This window comes from Myodes glareolus, chromosome 17, assembly GCF_982192425.1.
Source record: "Myodes glareolus chromosome 17, mMyoGla1.1, whole genome shotgun sequence".
Lineage (NCBI taxonomy): Eukaryota > Metazoa > Chordata > Mammalia > Rodentia > Cricetidae > Myodes > Myodes glareolus.
In genome coordinates this window covers 55,867,662-55,883,483 of record NC_142042.1, presented here as the reverse complement: position 1 = coordinate 55,883,483, position 15,822 = coordinate 55,867,662, and the positions used below count along the sequence as shown (strand labels likewise).

General features: G+C 47.7%; 2 long non-coding RNA genes across 2 annotated transcripts in view; one reads left to right on the top strand and one right to left on the bottom strand.

Moving 5' to 3' along the window:
• Positions 1-15,822, top strand: part of LOC125405623 (uncharacterized) — a 38,300-nt gene that overhangs the window by 7,016 nt on the left and 15,462 nt on the right. The window lies entirely within an intron of this gene.
• LOC146891274 (uncharacterized) lies at positions 10,173-15,654 on the bottom strand. The gene is made up of 2 exons (XR_015735353.1): positions 14,853-15,654; positions 10,173-12,551 (listed from the first exon to the last, which is right to left on the bottom strand). It is a non-coding gene; the product is annotated as an uncharacterized LOC146891274 (long non-coding RNA).

Genomic DNA, 15,822 nt, shown 5'->3' with positions numbered 1-15,822 from the left:
CATTCAGTTCCCCAAACACTGTGGCAGGATCAAAAGGGCAGGTTTGTCATGAAAAACACCTTGGCAAATCAAAATTCAAGTTTTGCTCACACTGCAAAAGTTACTTGAGACCTCTGGACTGCTAGGAAGGAGACTGAGGCAGGAGGATTGCAGTAGCTGTGGAGTCAGTTTAGGCAACATAGTGAATACCAGGCCAGCCTGGGTCATATAACAAGACCTTGTCTTAAAGAAAAAGTCCTGACTGGGTAAGATCTTAGCTCTCAAACTACTGGGCTTTAGGCCTGGCCGAGACTCTCTGAGCCTTTGTTTCCTCCTCAAATCTGGATGAATGAAGGAATGTATCAGACACTAGGGTAATTCTGGTATAGACCAATGTGGTACTGGTTCCCAGTGCATTCTGGCCTCTGTCTCTCCAGGGCTCTGGACTCCCCTTAGCTCCTCTGGGTACCACACTGATCACTGAACTTGCTAAGTGCTATCTTTCTCACCCTGTGCATCAGCAGGATGATTCTGGGAGTGCGTCTTCCCAATCACCCACCCCCCTTCCACCCAGTACAGTGTTCCAAGCTTGCTGCATCTTCATCTACCAAGAGCTGAGATCCCACAGGAGGAAAGGCATGGAGGGCAGCTGAAGTCAGCTAGGAAACCGCCCTTGTGCTTTTGTCTGAAGTTCAAAAGAGTCAACAATTTAGGCTGCAGTCAAGGTAAAGGGCTCCCCCTAGGGTAGGGTCATGAAGACCCTTGGGCGAACTTAAAAAAATGGTAGAGTCAGAATCTAGGATGAGGTGGATCTTTTCCCTTTGATAACTGAATTGCTCAGGGGTGCACAGCAGGGAAGGGTGTGCTGAATCGGAGCCCATTTACGTGGAAGAGGAAAGGGAAAGAAGTAAAGCAGCTCACTGATAAGAGGGGGAAGGGTCCAGAGGGTGGAGGCAATCTGAAGGCAGATCACTCCGTCTCCGGTGGTGTTTCTTCTTCTTGCCTATTTTGGGCCAATGATGTGTGTGTGTGTGCGTGTGTTCAAATATGTGTGTGTGCATGCATGTGTGTATATATATGTATGTGAGTGTGCATGCATGTGTGTATATGTATGTGTGAGTGCGCATGCATGTGTGTGAGTGTGCATGTATATGTCCACTCTCTTTGAAGGCAGCTCCCTCTCATTGTCGCCTTCATGGACTGACAGGGGGTCTCAGTAAAAACTGCATAATCCCCTTGACAGTAGGCCTACTGTGGGCCAACCCTAAAGTCTTCAGAGAGGGCTGATGTCACCTGTCAGGGCCTGAAAGTTCCACTAAAGTGATAAAACCTCAAGTAATCAACAGGAGGGAGAAAGGGAGACCAGTAGATTCTAGGGAAGCCCGCAGGGTTACGGTGGGGAGTGGAGTGTGTCCCCGGGAACCAGAAAGAGGGGAACTCACTGTCAGCTGGAAGGATCCACTAAACAACCGGGGTTGGCTGTGTCATTTGACTCTTTGAGTTTCTATGCCAGCTCTGCAGTATGTGAAATTATGCTCCCCTTAGAGGCAAGGAAGTTCAGGCTCACGGGGTTTGAGCACCATACCCAAGGCTTCTCAGTTAATGCGCAGCACAACCAGAGAGCAGTAAAGGACAGGTAGCTGAATGGGAACAGAACTATGAGCGCTCTTCCTTTGGGACGGTCTCACAGAACAGTAGATCCGTGGACAAGGCTTGCAAGTGTTCTCCCCATACTTGAGTCTTTCCACAAACCCCTGTAGAGGCGGGTCCTTCGGGCGCTACTCTGGAAGCTGAGGTAGGAAGACTATAAATTAAGGTCGGTCTGGGCAATTTCGTGGCACCCTCCCTCAAAATAAAAGGATAAATAAGGATAATATTTTAGTTCCATTATAATGCAACTTGTTAGTATGTATGTTCAACCCCAGCACCGGGAAACAAACAAACAAAAAAACCTCTTGGAAAAAGTAGAGAAGTAGGGGTGGAGCCCTGTGCATAGGTGGGATTTCTGAGCAGATCACTCCGTCTCCAGTGGTGTTTCTTCTTCTTGCCTATTTTGGGCTAATGATGTGTGTGTGTGTGCGTGTGTTCAAATATCTGTGTGTGCATGCATGTGTGTATATATATGTATGTGAGTGTGCATGCATGTGTGTATATGTATATGTGAGTGCGCATGCATGTGTGTGAGTGTGCATGTATATGTGCATATGTATGTGTGTATATGTGTGTGCATGCATTTGTGTATGTATGCCTGTATGTGTGTGTATTTACGTGTGTGTGAATATATGTGTGTGTATGTATGTGTGTATGTATCTATGTGTATGTGTATGAGTGTGCACACATGCGTGTATATATATGTATGTATTGTGTGATGTCACATGCATATATGTGTATGTGTGTATGCATATTTTTGCATGTGTGCATATGAGTGTGTGCATGTTCTGTTTTCTTGTTTTTTGTCATTACCTTTGTCTGTGCATGTTTGTGTCACCTGAAATGACCAAAGCTAGCAGAGATAACTGAAGTTCAGAATGTAATAAAGACCTAATTGCAGAGGGGGACAATAAAAGGAGATAAACAGGATGAGATCCAACAAAGATCTGGCAAAGCCCTGGCCCTGAGGCTCAGAAAGTCCCTCCCTGTTGAAGCCTAGAGGGAGACTCAGAGAAGAAAGATTTTGAGATAGAAGATGAGGTGGAAACCCAACCTGAGCAGTTAGGAAGGGCGGCCCACTGGAACTGGTGGCAGTCAGGGCTGTGTCAGCTGCTGTGCACGGACCAGGAGAGGGGTTCTTTATATGGAGAGAACGGGCGGCTAGTGTGGATTCGGTAGACAGAAGCTGAGGTGATCGGATCCTTTAATACCATCCTGCAGAACCTGCAGTGAGGGAAGCTGGAGTACTCTGAGATCCAGCAGCAACCCACGAACACAGAAAATCACAACTTAGAGACTTTAGAGAGCAGGCAGGGTGGGGAGGTCTCTGTGCTTAGAGGATTGGGGTCTCTGTGCTTAGAGGTTTGGGGTCTCTGTGCTTAGAGGAGATGGGCATCTGTGTGCAGCAGATTAACAAAGGCACAAGACCAGTTAAAAAGCCCTAAACTAGGAAGCCAAACCAATTGTCCGCCTGTACCTTGGGGTTGTTACATGTAGGAAGTTTAGTGAGTTTAGTAGTTTGGGAAGATCCTAGGAAGGCTATAAATTGTGGCTAATCCCCTCTGTGGCAGACCCTGTGATAGCCAATAGACATTACATCCACCCTGGCTAGATGCTATCTAGAATAGCTCAGGTTTTAAAGAAAATTTTAAGAACACTGAATATTCCTCCAAAAAAAGCATTTATCCAAAACTACAAAGTCTTGTAAATGCAAGAAGATGCTAGAGAGTCTTTTCCTAAAGTCTTTAAGGGGATGGAGAAGCTGCCTACATTTATTTGAAGACTGTACCAAATAACTCCCCAAACCTTTGGGCCTGGTATAATTTGGGAGGTTACAGCAGGAGGATTGAAAAAGTTCAGGGGCCGGTTTGGGCTAAAGAGTGGATTCAAGGACAGTTTGACAACTTAGTGAGGGAGACCCTGTCTCAAAATAAAAAGACAAGTGGAGACGTAGCTCAAAGACAGAGTGTTTGCCTAGCAAGTCTAGGCCCATGTTCAGCCCTCAGTACAAACTGACCAAACAAAGGTGGATAGGCAAAAATATAGGCAAGGGCTGTGGAGACGGCTCCGTGGCTAAGAGTATTTACTACTCTGGTAGAGTTTAGTTGGCAGCACTCATACTGGGTGGCTCACAATTGCCTGTAGCTATAGATCCAGGAGAATCCAATGCCCTCTTCTAGCCTCAAAGGAAACCTGTGCTCAGTGCACATACCCACACACAAGCACATGATATAATTAAAGAACAATAAAAAATAAAAATAATAACGGGGCTGAAGAGATGGCTCAGCAGTTAAGAATATGTACTACGCTTGCAGAGGACCCCGGTTCAGTCCCTGGTGCCAACATCAGGTGGGTTCCAACTGCCTGTGACTCCAGCTATAAATGTCTAGCATGCTTTTCTGGACTTCTGGGAACACCCACCCTAACGTGCACATGCCCCCCCCCACCACACACCTTAAAAATTAAAAAAAAAATGCTTAAACAAGACCTGAATAAGGATGACATCGGCAGACACACTATCATGAAAGAGAGAACTCTCGTGGGCCCCGACCCTAGACAAAGAGCTACAGACAACCGAGGAATTCTAAGAATGTGAGAAACAGTCTTCCTCAAGAGCCCCCCAATTGATTATCCAGTGTGTCAGCCCCGAAATCACATACATAGAAGCAACATCACACAGACTGTGCAGGTGGCATTACATACTAAAGAATATAAGTACATGAATATATATGGAGTATATGTATATATATAAGGTATATATGTGAGCTATAAAGATATATTTATATATAAATAATGTATTATTTAATCAAATACTTGTACTTTTTGTACATCTACAAGTATTATGTGGAGCCTGGATTATGTGGACCATGGTTATATTTCTGCTTCTTTATTTCCATTTTTTTCAAAGATTCATTATTTTCATTTTATGTGTGTATGTGTCTTGCTGGTAGCATGTACGTACCATGCACTGTGTTCATGCCTGGTACCTCGGAAGGAAGAAGAGGGTATTGGATCTCCTGAGGAGTTCCAACAGACAGTTCTGGCTACCGTGTGGGTGCTAAGAACTGAACCCGAGCTCTCTGCAAGGGCAGCAAGCGCTCTTAGCCTCCAAGCCCTCTCTCCAGCTCCTCTAATGCACAGTTTTAAATATTTTTTTTCTTAAATAGACCCCTGAGCAGAGCCATACCCAACTGTACGTTTGTAAGCTTCTTCAAGTCACGGTACCCACCTTCTCATGAGAATCTTTACATCTCTCCTGGGGCAACACTTCCCCTAAGATGTGCATGTCTCCACTTGTGGCCTTGAACCCCTCGGGTGAGCACATACTTTTGGCCTTGGTGTGGTTAGTAAATGTGGGATTGGGGTGGCAGGTGCTTCTGCTTCTACTTCCCTTTGACTGGTTCCTGCCAGGTGGCCTCCACCACCAGATCCTCTGTGCGGCTTCCAGCATGCCAGCTCACGGGGACGGGGGAGAGGGAGCGGGGAGGGGTGTTTAGAAGAGAGCTATGAATCAGCAGATTCGCTTAAGGCAAAGTTGGCCGGACATCAGCGCCAGCCCTGCCTGGCTTCAACTGGCCCACTTAGGCGGTACCTGGGAAGAGGGGTCAGAGCCACCTCCGGAGTCTGGAAATGAGTCATCTCCTTTGGCTGCCTTGGGGAGGCAGATGGCCCTGCCAAGGGAGCGGATTTGGGGACTATGAGCTGAGGGCCAGGCACCACTGAGTGAAGAGGCCTTGGCATGAAGCCTGAGGAATCCTCTCTCCCATCCTCCCTTTTCCTCTGCCACCCTGTTGACAATGACTTCTTCCTCTGAATCCTTCGAGAATCCCTTCCACTGTGGTTCCTCTGCCTGTTTTTGACTGGGGTCTGCAACTTCCAAAAGCCCAAAGCAGGAAAGAGGGAGCCAATCACGCCAATAAACTGGTGTGGGAGGTATTCTCATTGCCTTCTGTGTTTCCACAGAGAAGGTCAGAGGAAGGGTCTCCCACCTCTCAGACCAAGCACAGCTTCTCGCGAGTTAGACCTTAGCACAGGCTGGAAACCTCATTCCTCTTCTGGGGCTCAGGAGCTCTGTCAGGCATGGCGCTCCTGTTCATAGAAGGCAGTGCTCTCTTATCTCCATTCTTGGTTTGGCCACTGTGGGACCCTCACCCCTTATTCTCAAAGGGGCAAGAAGAAATTTCTTAGCAGAATGTTTTCCCAGGAAGATAGTGGCCTTCCCCTCTCCCACCCAGGATATTCTGAGCACAAGGTCACTTAGCTCAGCCCAGCCAGTCACCTAGTACAGGCTGATAAAGATGGCCTAACTCAAGAACAGTAGCCCTACTCTAAAAACAAGGAAAAAGCTGACTTAACAGAATGTGAGGGAGCAAAAGTCCTTGCACCCATGCCAAAGCATCTTCAAAGATTCTCTTTGTAGGTATGCCTTTAAAAGCTTACGCCACAGAGGAGATACAACTCCTCTCTACCTTGTTGTAACGGGGATGGAGATGCATTCCAAACATGTTTGTATTATGCTGATTAAACCTTGCTTATTATAGTCTGGGCCTCTCTGGTGGTCTCTCTCTGGGGGTCGTGATCTGGGCACAGCAGCCACCAAAGTAGCCAATGGGGCAGGGGGAGTGCTGCCCTTGGGAGATTTTTGTGCTCTCTGGTTTCACTTGCCTTGAGCCATCCGGGTTGTCTTTCGAAGCCAAATCTTTAACAGAGAACAATGAAGAACACCATAGCGCCATAACACAATATAAAGTTCTCCCCCTGCAACTCTTGTCTGGGTACTCTCATCTGCAGAAAAGTGGGATTCCAGCCCCCATCGCCACAGGGTAAGGACTGCAGGTATTGGGGTAATCAGGCATGTGAGGGAGAAGACGGTTGTCTGGGCTGTCGGTCCTCTGTGCTGTTAGAAGCTAGAACAAGTCAGAGTGGTGGGCATTCTTCCTCGTTTTCATAGAGGGCAGAACTGAAGGTCAGAGGGATTCCAGGTTTTTTTTTTAAGGTCAATCAGCATGATGTCCAAGTCTGTCTCCAGCATCCTTGATGCCTCTCCCTGGGCAAATGAGGGGACCTCATAATCTAAAGAAATAAATACCTGCTCAGTTAGGGAATGAGGACAGTGTATGTTAAGGTAGATTTAACTTTCTACCATGTTGGTGCCAGGAACCTCACTGTGGTTCACAATGGGAGCTCTGGGCCAACAAGGCAGAAATGGCAAGTTTCTACCCGCAGCTGGGCAGATACAATTCTTGCCCCGGTCTTAATTCCCATGAAATTCTCTATCATCACTCTGAAAGAAAAACCAAAGGAGTTCCTCCAGCCTTCCAGATTTCAGGGCCTGTAAACTGAAGGCCTTGTTCACTTGTCCCTCCCGGCTCTTGGAAAACAGAACTGGCAGAAAGCACTGTCTTCCCAAGCTCCAGGACTCAGCTCTCCAGGCCTTTCTTTCTCTGCAACAAGGTATCTGGCTAAAGGATTGTGTGCGGGCTATCAACCCACCAGGAAAGGCAATAGCTACTGTGTTTACCGAAGCACCTTGCAAGGTCTGGCTTGGGGCCCTGTGGTTACCATGACAAGACTAGAATCGAGCCCCCTGGGCCTCAGCTCATCAATTTGGAACAGAAGCGACTCTCAATTATTCATGGACTAATGGCTCAGTTTGTAGATCCTCTACTGGTTCTTTCGGTTTTTACTCCCCTGTCTCTGCCAGCTGCCGTTGGCTCTCCTCAATCCACCCACCAGAGGAGGAACAGGGAGGGAACAGGCATCAGTCAACGTTAGGGCGCCTGTTAGTGATTGCAGTAGAGGGTTTGTTTTAAGAGCAGGTTGGGTGAAGGGTGAATGTGTTTGCATATTCTTGCGAATTTCATTCCCACCTAGCATGGCTGAAGACAACTTCCCTGAGTGTCTCAGTTCCCGTGGTTTGCTACGTCTTCTTAGGAGAAAACTGAGGCTGAAATCCAAACAGCCAGAGCCAATGAGAGCCTAGGCTGAGGCTAGAGGGCTTGGGAAGAAAAGCACAGCACTGTCCTGTCCTGAAGGTTCATGGTGCCTGTGTGAGTTTACCCAGAGTCTCTACAGGACCATTTTTCATGGAGCACATTAGAAATGGGGTTTTGAGATATACAGAACAGTCACGTTTTCCTCTCTAGATTGGTTGGAGATTTATATTCCCAATTCAATGAGGCAGCAAATAACACACGAACATTTATTTTCAAAATACAGTAATCCACAAGCAGGAGTGGGGGCACACACCTGCTATGTCAGCATTCAGGGGACCTATGCGGGATGCTGGAGTTCAAAGTCAGCCTGGCTGTCCAGTGAAAACTAGCTGAGATTACAAACTGAGACCCCTTTCAGAATACTTAGGGATGCTTAGGGTTCAAATCCCAGAACTGCAGGAAAAAAACATTCACAGGCTGTAGTACTCCAAGGCAAAAGATGGGCTGTATTCGCAAAAGAAAGATTTCTTTAAAGGATATTGTGACTTTTTAGGATCACGACCAGAAATAAAATGAACTGAGATTGTCAGGTGCCGTGTTTGTCATTTATGAACTTGCTTTGCTTTCGTTGCTTTGTTTGTTTGTTTGTTTGTTGTTTGTTCTGTTTTGTTTTTCGAGATCAGGTTTCTCTGTGTAGCAGCTCTGGCTGTCATGGAATTCCTTCTGGAGACCCGGCTGGCCTCAAACTCACAGAGATCTGCCTGCCTCTGCCTCCTGAGTACTTGGATTAAAGGTGTGCACCGCCACCACCACCATCCAGCCATTTACAAACCGTCTTATTTCACGTTTACCCCAGCTCTGTAGGCAGAAAGACAAAATGCAGCTGGGAAAGCGGTGTGCTTCCGGTTGCTCAGGGTGGGGAGAGTATACTGTCCGGCGTTTGACAATAGTTGACCAAGCTGTGGTTCCAGATCCACTCCATCACTCCCCATCTCACCTAGGGTAACTGGAGGCTCAGGCATTGGCTTCCTCTGTTGACCCAGCTCCCACCACCACTACCAGCAAGACCCCAGTAATGGGAGCCAGATCCCCGTTCTCCTTCCTGTCTTCTCCATGTCTCTTGACTGTCAAGGCCTCCTGGACTCTGCTGGACTGTCCATCCCACCCAGCCACCATTTGTGTTTATTATGTTTCTCTGGGATCGGTCCCGTTGGCAGTGCTACATCTTGTATGAGCATTTGACTTCTTTTGTGCATATTTGCTTATTGTCTTCAGAGCATAGGTGGTACACAACGAGACTCTGTCATGCCTTGTGAGTATTTTGTCGTTATCCTAGCGTGATACTGGGTATGCAGAAGACTAGTGATACATATTTTTGCATTGGTTTTCTGTTTGGTGGGGGGGGGGCTGTGGGAAACCAAACGAAGTGTGCATCATCCTCATTGTATGTCTCATGGCACTTAATATAATGCTGGGCACATCATAGATGCTCAGTGCCATTTTTGACTGAGTGACTGCTTGGCAGAAGGCAGGCTGAGCATCTACGATGCACTTTCTGTATACTACGTAAGGTGAACTTCAGAGCAATTCTATGAAGCAGACCTTATTGCTGCCTTTCACACAACCCCAACTCACACAGCGGGTGAATGCTGAGGCTGGGGTTCATAGGCAGCTGGGGAGGGGACTAAAGGTACTGAAGGATGCTAGCTTGAGAGTCCGATCACACTGCGGACACCCAGGAGGTAGTTATCATATGGAAGAATAGAGGCCGCAAACTGCTGATAATTGGAGCTGTGTGTTCTCATCAGCAATCCTGGGAACAGCCTGGCCCATGGGGAGTCTCTGTCCCCAGACCCTGAGCCTAGTTCTGCCACTAGGATTTACCTACTTGGACAAATGACATCAGCCCCCCTTGTAGTATCAGAACGCGGAGAGACAGCACCCGGGGAGACTGTGGGAACTCTGGGGGTGTGAATAGGAGACAATGGGGTTAGATGAATTAACAAAGAATGCATTCATTTCCAGGGACAAGGCCCAACAAGTGGGCCTCGAAACATTTATGGAGTGGGATTTTGTTATCTTGTTTGGGGGGCCTGGAAACCTACAAAATATGGGAGTTTGTTGCTGCAGTTAACTTGTGTGCTAGCTCGTTGTTGCAGAAGAGGCTAGACCTGACCCAGGGTTCCCAGGCTACCCTCTCAGCTCCCTGAATTTCTAAGCTCAGTTCTTAACCCCTGCTACTGACTCTGATACTGTAGAACTCTGAGATCCCCCCCGCTGCCCGTGACTTCCTCTCTAAAACCTTCCTCCTTTGGATTCACAGCTACCATCTTCTCTGAGAAGTCATCTAGGGATGCCTCTCGACAGCCTTGGGTGGGGTTACGATCTCTGGGCTTTGCTCTGAGTCTCTTAGCTAGCTTGGTCCCTCTTCTTCCCGGAGGAATCTTGGGGAGGAAGGGTTTGTCCCTGGCGCCTGCGCACTGTGCCGGTACTGTGACTGAACGAGAGCAGCTACAGGCTCTGCCTGTCTTTTTCCTCTCTTTACATATATTAGCTACTTTAACCCTACAAGGATTGGTGGTGTAGACAGAAATGGAAGCTTATGCCTATTTTTAGAATATTTATTACCACCACCGTGGCATCCCATTTTATTGGAGAGGAAAGGAAGGCACAGAATGGCACGCGGAATGAGGCAGCCTGACCTCCCAGCAGACAGATATCACCATGTCCCCTGCCCCTCCATCCTGCCCTCAGGCCATGCTCATTCTTGCCTCCTCAGGAATGCCCCCACTGGCCTCGGCTTTTTAAAATTATTGCTCCCTGTCACATTTTCCATGGTCACTTTCTTCACCTCCTGGCCCGAACAACTCAGTACTGACCGCCTACAGCACGGGAGTCCACAGTAACCGCAGTCCTTGGTTTCCCTCATTGCGGCTCCTTTGTCCAGCTCAAGGGGCGCTGTGTGAAAACTCTACGGCACGTGCCCTTCTCTGTGCCACTGTCTTACGCCCAGGGACTGCTGGGAACATGACTGCTTAGCAAGGAAATACGGGCACTGTGAAGGACAAGGCTCTCAGAGGCTGTTGCATCTTCGCACGTCATTGCTATCCACCCATGGACATCATCATCCTTCTAGACATGTGTGGAGCTCCCCTCTCAGGCGCACACCGCAGACTAAGGTCGGGGGTATTTCTGTGCAGTGTGAAGTTCTTTGTCTACAGATTGGACCTTGCCTGTAGGTCTCTGCATATCTGGACTCTTCTTGCTTTCTCTTTGATTTCCTCACTTGACCCTGGAAGAAGGTCAACAGGAAACAGCTGTTGGACTGAAATAGGAAAAGATAAGAAATAAAATAAAAGGAAAGTCCTGGGAAGAGAGGCCTGGGAATGAATCAGTCAGCCACGGCTGTGACCTCATGTGCCACCTCTCCCTTTCTGAGGAGCCTCACACTGCCCTGTTAGAAGGAGCATGTTAAGCCACGAGGGACCACGAGGGCTGGGGGGGGGGGTCCTTTTCTATGTCCTGTGTACACCAAGAACCAGTCAGCCTCTTTCTGGCTTTTGATTTTCTTGCCTGAAGAATTGAAATAAGGATTTCTAGCCTCCCTGGACCATTAGGAGCTGGCGTGGAAACTGGTGAGAAACACGTCCCAGCGCCCCTGTGAACCATCACTACATCTCTGTGTCTGTGCTCCTGTCCGTACAACCTTCTCTTCCCTCAGTGAATGTTCTGTGTGCTTGCTACAGTGGCCAACATGGGTGTGGGCAGTGGAGAGACGATGGAGGGTGTTTCCTTGTGAAAGGCTCTAAACGCAAGCACAGGGGAAAGGGACACGGTTTCGAGAGACAGTGGACAGATCAGCATACTGTGTTGTGGTTGGAACCTAGGCAGTGCTTTCACTCTGGCACTTGCAAAACTTCCCCAGGAAACCTGCTTAACCCAGCACAGATAGTTTTGGTTGTATGTTAAAAGCCCACGGTTCCAAAGATTTCACCGTTACTGTATCACAGAGAACGGTTTGAGCGGTTAGGCTCTGTGAACAACTTCATTTAGCCCAGGTTTTACTGCTCATTTACTTTATAATAGAATGTCATCAATGTACCTCTCTGAGCCTCAGCATCCTTATATATAAATGAAGAGTCCCTCGTAGGATTGCCATAAAGTTTAAATGTACATATGTATGTACATTTAATATGTAATCTAATTTTTAAAATTTAATATTTAATATGTACAGCTTAAAGCAGTGCCTAGAACAGAAGGATTCTCAGCCGGTATCATATGGAGCAAAGTGTCTTTGTAATAGTCATCCCTAAAGGCTTTCCCCAGCCTAAAGACCTTTCACCCATGTAGGGAATCCTATTTGTAACTGTCTGACCCTTCTTCTGCTAACAAACACTGTTTCACCATCAGCGTTTACTGTCTGCTCCTCCAGAACACACACGCCTTTCCTGACAATTCCAGTCATTTCTGAGTCTTCTTCCTGTCCCCCACTCCAGTTCCAGTGTAAACGTCTTCTACGGTGAGTGCCTGTTCCATAAGACTCCACTGCTCCAGAGCTTTCGGACGGTGCTTCTCAACTTTCCCAGTGCTGTGACCTTTAATACAGTTCCTCATGCTGTAGCGACTGCAAGGCTAGAATTATTTCCATTGCTACTTCATAATTTGCCACTGTAACGAATTGTCATATAAACATCAGTGTTTTCCATGGTCCTAGGCAACCCCCGTGGAAGGGACCGCCATCCACAGGTTGAGTACTGCTGCTTTAGAGGTACCTGTACCCCAGAGCCTCGTCCATGTTGTCACCACCACAGAGTCCCTGAACGGCACACTAGTTAGCTTCTCACTCAATCCACAAACTTTGAGGACCTTTCTTCTAAGCCGAGGACAGTGCCTCTTAATTCAAATGTCGCAGAAATTGAGGATGATCTATGTGAAGCCTGCCTAGTGCTCAGGGGCACTTACTGCTGCTGTCTCCTGGTTGTCTGTCTGCAAAGAGAAGAGAACCAATGACCGCTCCTGTCTGCATGAGGAATCCTAAAGCTGGCACAACCCTTCTCCTCTGCAACATTCCCCAACATTAAAAACATTAAACGTTAAAAACAAGAGTAAAAACATCCTATTGTATACATTTCCATCTCAACACACGTTCAATATTGTGTAGCTAATCTCCACCTTGTTCAACTGAAACTCTGTATCATTCAACAATTCCTGGTTTCTCCCTGCCCCCTAGATCCTGGTAACCACTGTTCTGTGATTCTGTCTCTATGAGCTCCTATCCCGGCCATTCGAGTTCTCACTGTGTAGTTCAGGCTAGTCCAAGAGTTGCTAATATTGCATGCTGGCCTCGGACTTCTGCCTCAGCCTGCCCTGGGCTGTGATCACAGGTGTGCTCTACTCCTCCTGACCTGTCTCTATGAGCGTGACTACTCTAGGTGTTTCCTAGTAACGAGCTCATACAGTATTTGGTATTTGTCTCTTTGTGATTGGCTTTTTTCACTTAGTGCAATGTCTTCAAAGTTTGTCTTGTAGCATACTGCAGACTCCCCTGTCCCGTTAAGCTCAGCATTGTTCTATGTATTGTTTGTCACGTTGGTTATATTTCCCCACTGCTCCCATGGCTTGCTTCCTCATTTTGGCTACTGTGGACGAGGTTACCACAAATATAAGGCATACATACCTGGGACCCTGCTTTCAACTCTCTGGATTTTATTCCATGGTGACAGCAACATTTTATATTTTCACAAACAGCGCCCCATGTTTGAATTTCTCCACATTCGTGTCAACATTATATTCTGGGGTTTTTTGTTGCCGTTTGTTTAGGCAGCAGTTACTTTGATAGGCACCATGTGGCCCGTCGCTCTCTCAGGAAGCTCCTCTGACCAAAGACAGGCTTCCAGGACAGATTTTTTTAAATGCATCCCCTAATTCGCTTACTCACCAAAATTTTCTTGAATTCGGAAATTTTATAGGCAAAAAGCAATGTGGCATTGAGTAGCCTGGCCAGCAGGCACACAGCTAGTGAAGTGGCATTTGAACCGGATCTGAGGCCATATCGGAGTTGAATATTGCCCTCTCAACATCTATACAGTACAGAGGACCAAGGTGAGAGCACTCCCTCTGGGTTCTGTAGAAGAGATTCCAGCCCTAGGCTCTGCCCAGAGGCCTCGCCCTCACCCCAGTTGCCCACTAGCTACCAGCTGTCTGAACAGGAAACAGAGCAGATTTCATTTATTATTTAACTAAGTCCCCAGGTGCATCTGTTGTGGCATTGGGTGCTGTTTATAGTTACAATAAAGCACAGTCCCAGCAGTAGGCTAACCCCAACTCCTAAATTCTGTGAGGGAGGGGTAGCTACCTGTGTCTAATGTCTTTTCAAGTCTAGCTTGCTTTCAGAGAAAGCCAGAAAAAAAGAAAAGAAAAGAAAAGAAAAGAAAAGAAAAGAAAAGAAACCAGCCATGATGGGGGTTGGATTTTTGCCTGATCTTTGACTAATTGCAGTAATTTGAAGACTTTCTCCTGGTAGCAGCTGGGCAGGGAGATTCAGACACTCCGCCTTTTGTACTGTGGGAGATAAGGCAGGTCAGACTGGCAGGATCCCAGCCGGACAGGACCGGTCCCATCCACCCAGCTTGCAGAATCAGATGCCTATTTTACTGGCAAGCCTTTGTCCCAGGTCTGGTTATCTTAATTGCACCTTGAGGCACCGCTGATCAGTGGGCATGCAGCCATTATACAAGCCTTGGGAACCTATCAGCGGCGCCCACACATTAACTCTAGTAGGTGCCCTGTGGTCACAGGGTTAACTATACTTGTCTGTCACATGCTTGCTTGTCACATGTAAAGCCCAGTGGGAGCTGGACCCTCAATAACAGGCAGGGAGGGGAACAACCATGGGCCTAGCTCTTGACAGTAACCCAGGGTAAGCAATGGGGAGGCTTTGACCAGAGACAGCTTCTGCTAGGGTCTTGGTGCTGATGGAAGCTTTACCTATGAGGGCAAGAGCAGACTTGGCTTAGGAAAGAATTATGCAGATTTCACTATCCAAGAGCCTGGAAATTAAATGGGCTAAAACACAGAGCTGTGTGGGAGGGCAGCTGGTGACATGGAAAGACTCATCATAGGCTTTAGTGGGCAAAGGACAGTGAAGAAGGAGGACACAAGAACAGTGGTCAAAATTCGGATTCATAAATAAAATATGCCAGATCTTTTGTATGCCTCATGGGAATTTAAAAAGTGAGGCAGGTATCATGGGGCTGGAGAGATGGCTCAGTAGTAAAGAGTACTTACTGCTCAGTTGCAAGGACCTGAGTTCAGATCCCAACACACACACGAACAACTCACAACTGTAATGGTTTAAGTAAAATGCTGCAGGTCCCCAAGTGGCGGCAGTGGGCTGCAGGTTCCGAGAGCAGCTAGTCCCAGGCAGGGAGGTGCATGGTGGGTGAGAAATGTTGATGGGGCAGACAGTCCCACGAGGAGAGACAGATGGATGGGCACATCACAAGACCAGGCTGCAGGTCTCCAAAGGTGGCTGGTGCCAGGCAGGGAGCTACCCAGCAGGTCAGAGACAGAGATATGGATAGGCACACCATGCAGAGTGAGGTTGGATATTTATTTAGTGGGTTATGGAGGGGAAAGTAGAGAAGGGGAGGAGAGCACAGAGAGAGAAAGAGAGAGAGATATAAATGGAGGGGGGGAGGGAACCACAGCAGCAGCTACCTCTCTGGGAGAGAGACAGAAAAGGGAGGGACTCAGACTGGAAGCTAAAGATCAGCTTGCCTCAGTGAAAGGGGGTGGGCGTGACTTGTTTCTTAAAGGGACAGGACAGATCATTACAAAAATGCCAGCTCCAATTGGATGTGATACCCTCCTCTGGTCTCTGCAGGTACCACATATACATGGTGTTATGGTAAAAGTAAAACAGTGCCATTCCCGAAGTGGCCCATGAGGGCCAGAGGGTCCTAGGCAGGTGAGAGATAAAGATGGACAGCCAGATAAGCACACCATACAGAGAAAGTGAGTATTTATTTAGTGGGTTATGGAGGGGAAAGGGAAAGGGGGAAGGGGAGAAGGGAAAAGAGGAGAGAGAGAGAGAGAGAGAGAGAGAGAGAGAGAGAGAGAGAGAGAGAGACTGAGAGCAAGTAAGGAGCTCAGGCTGGAAGTAGAAGGAAGATCCACTTGTCTGGGGGTGGGGAGTGGGCGGGGCTTGTCTCTTAAAGAGACAGGACAGACCATGACACATAGGATCATAGAGACA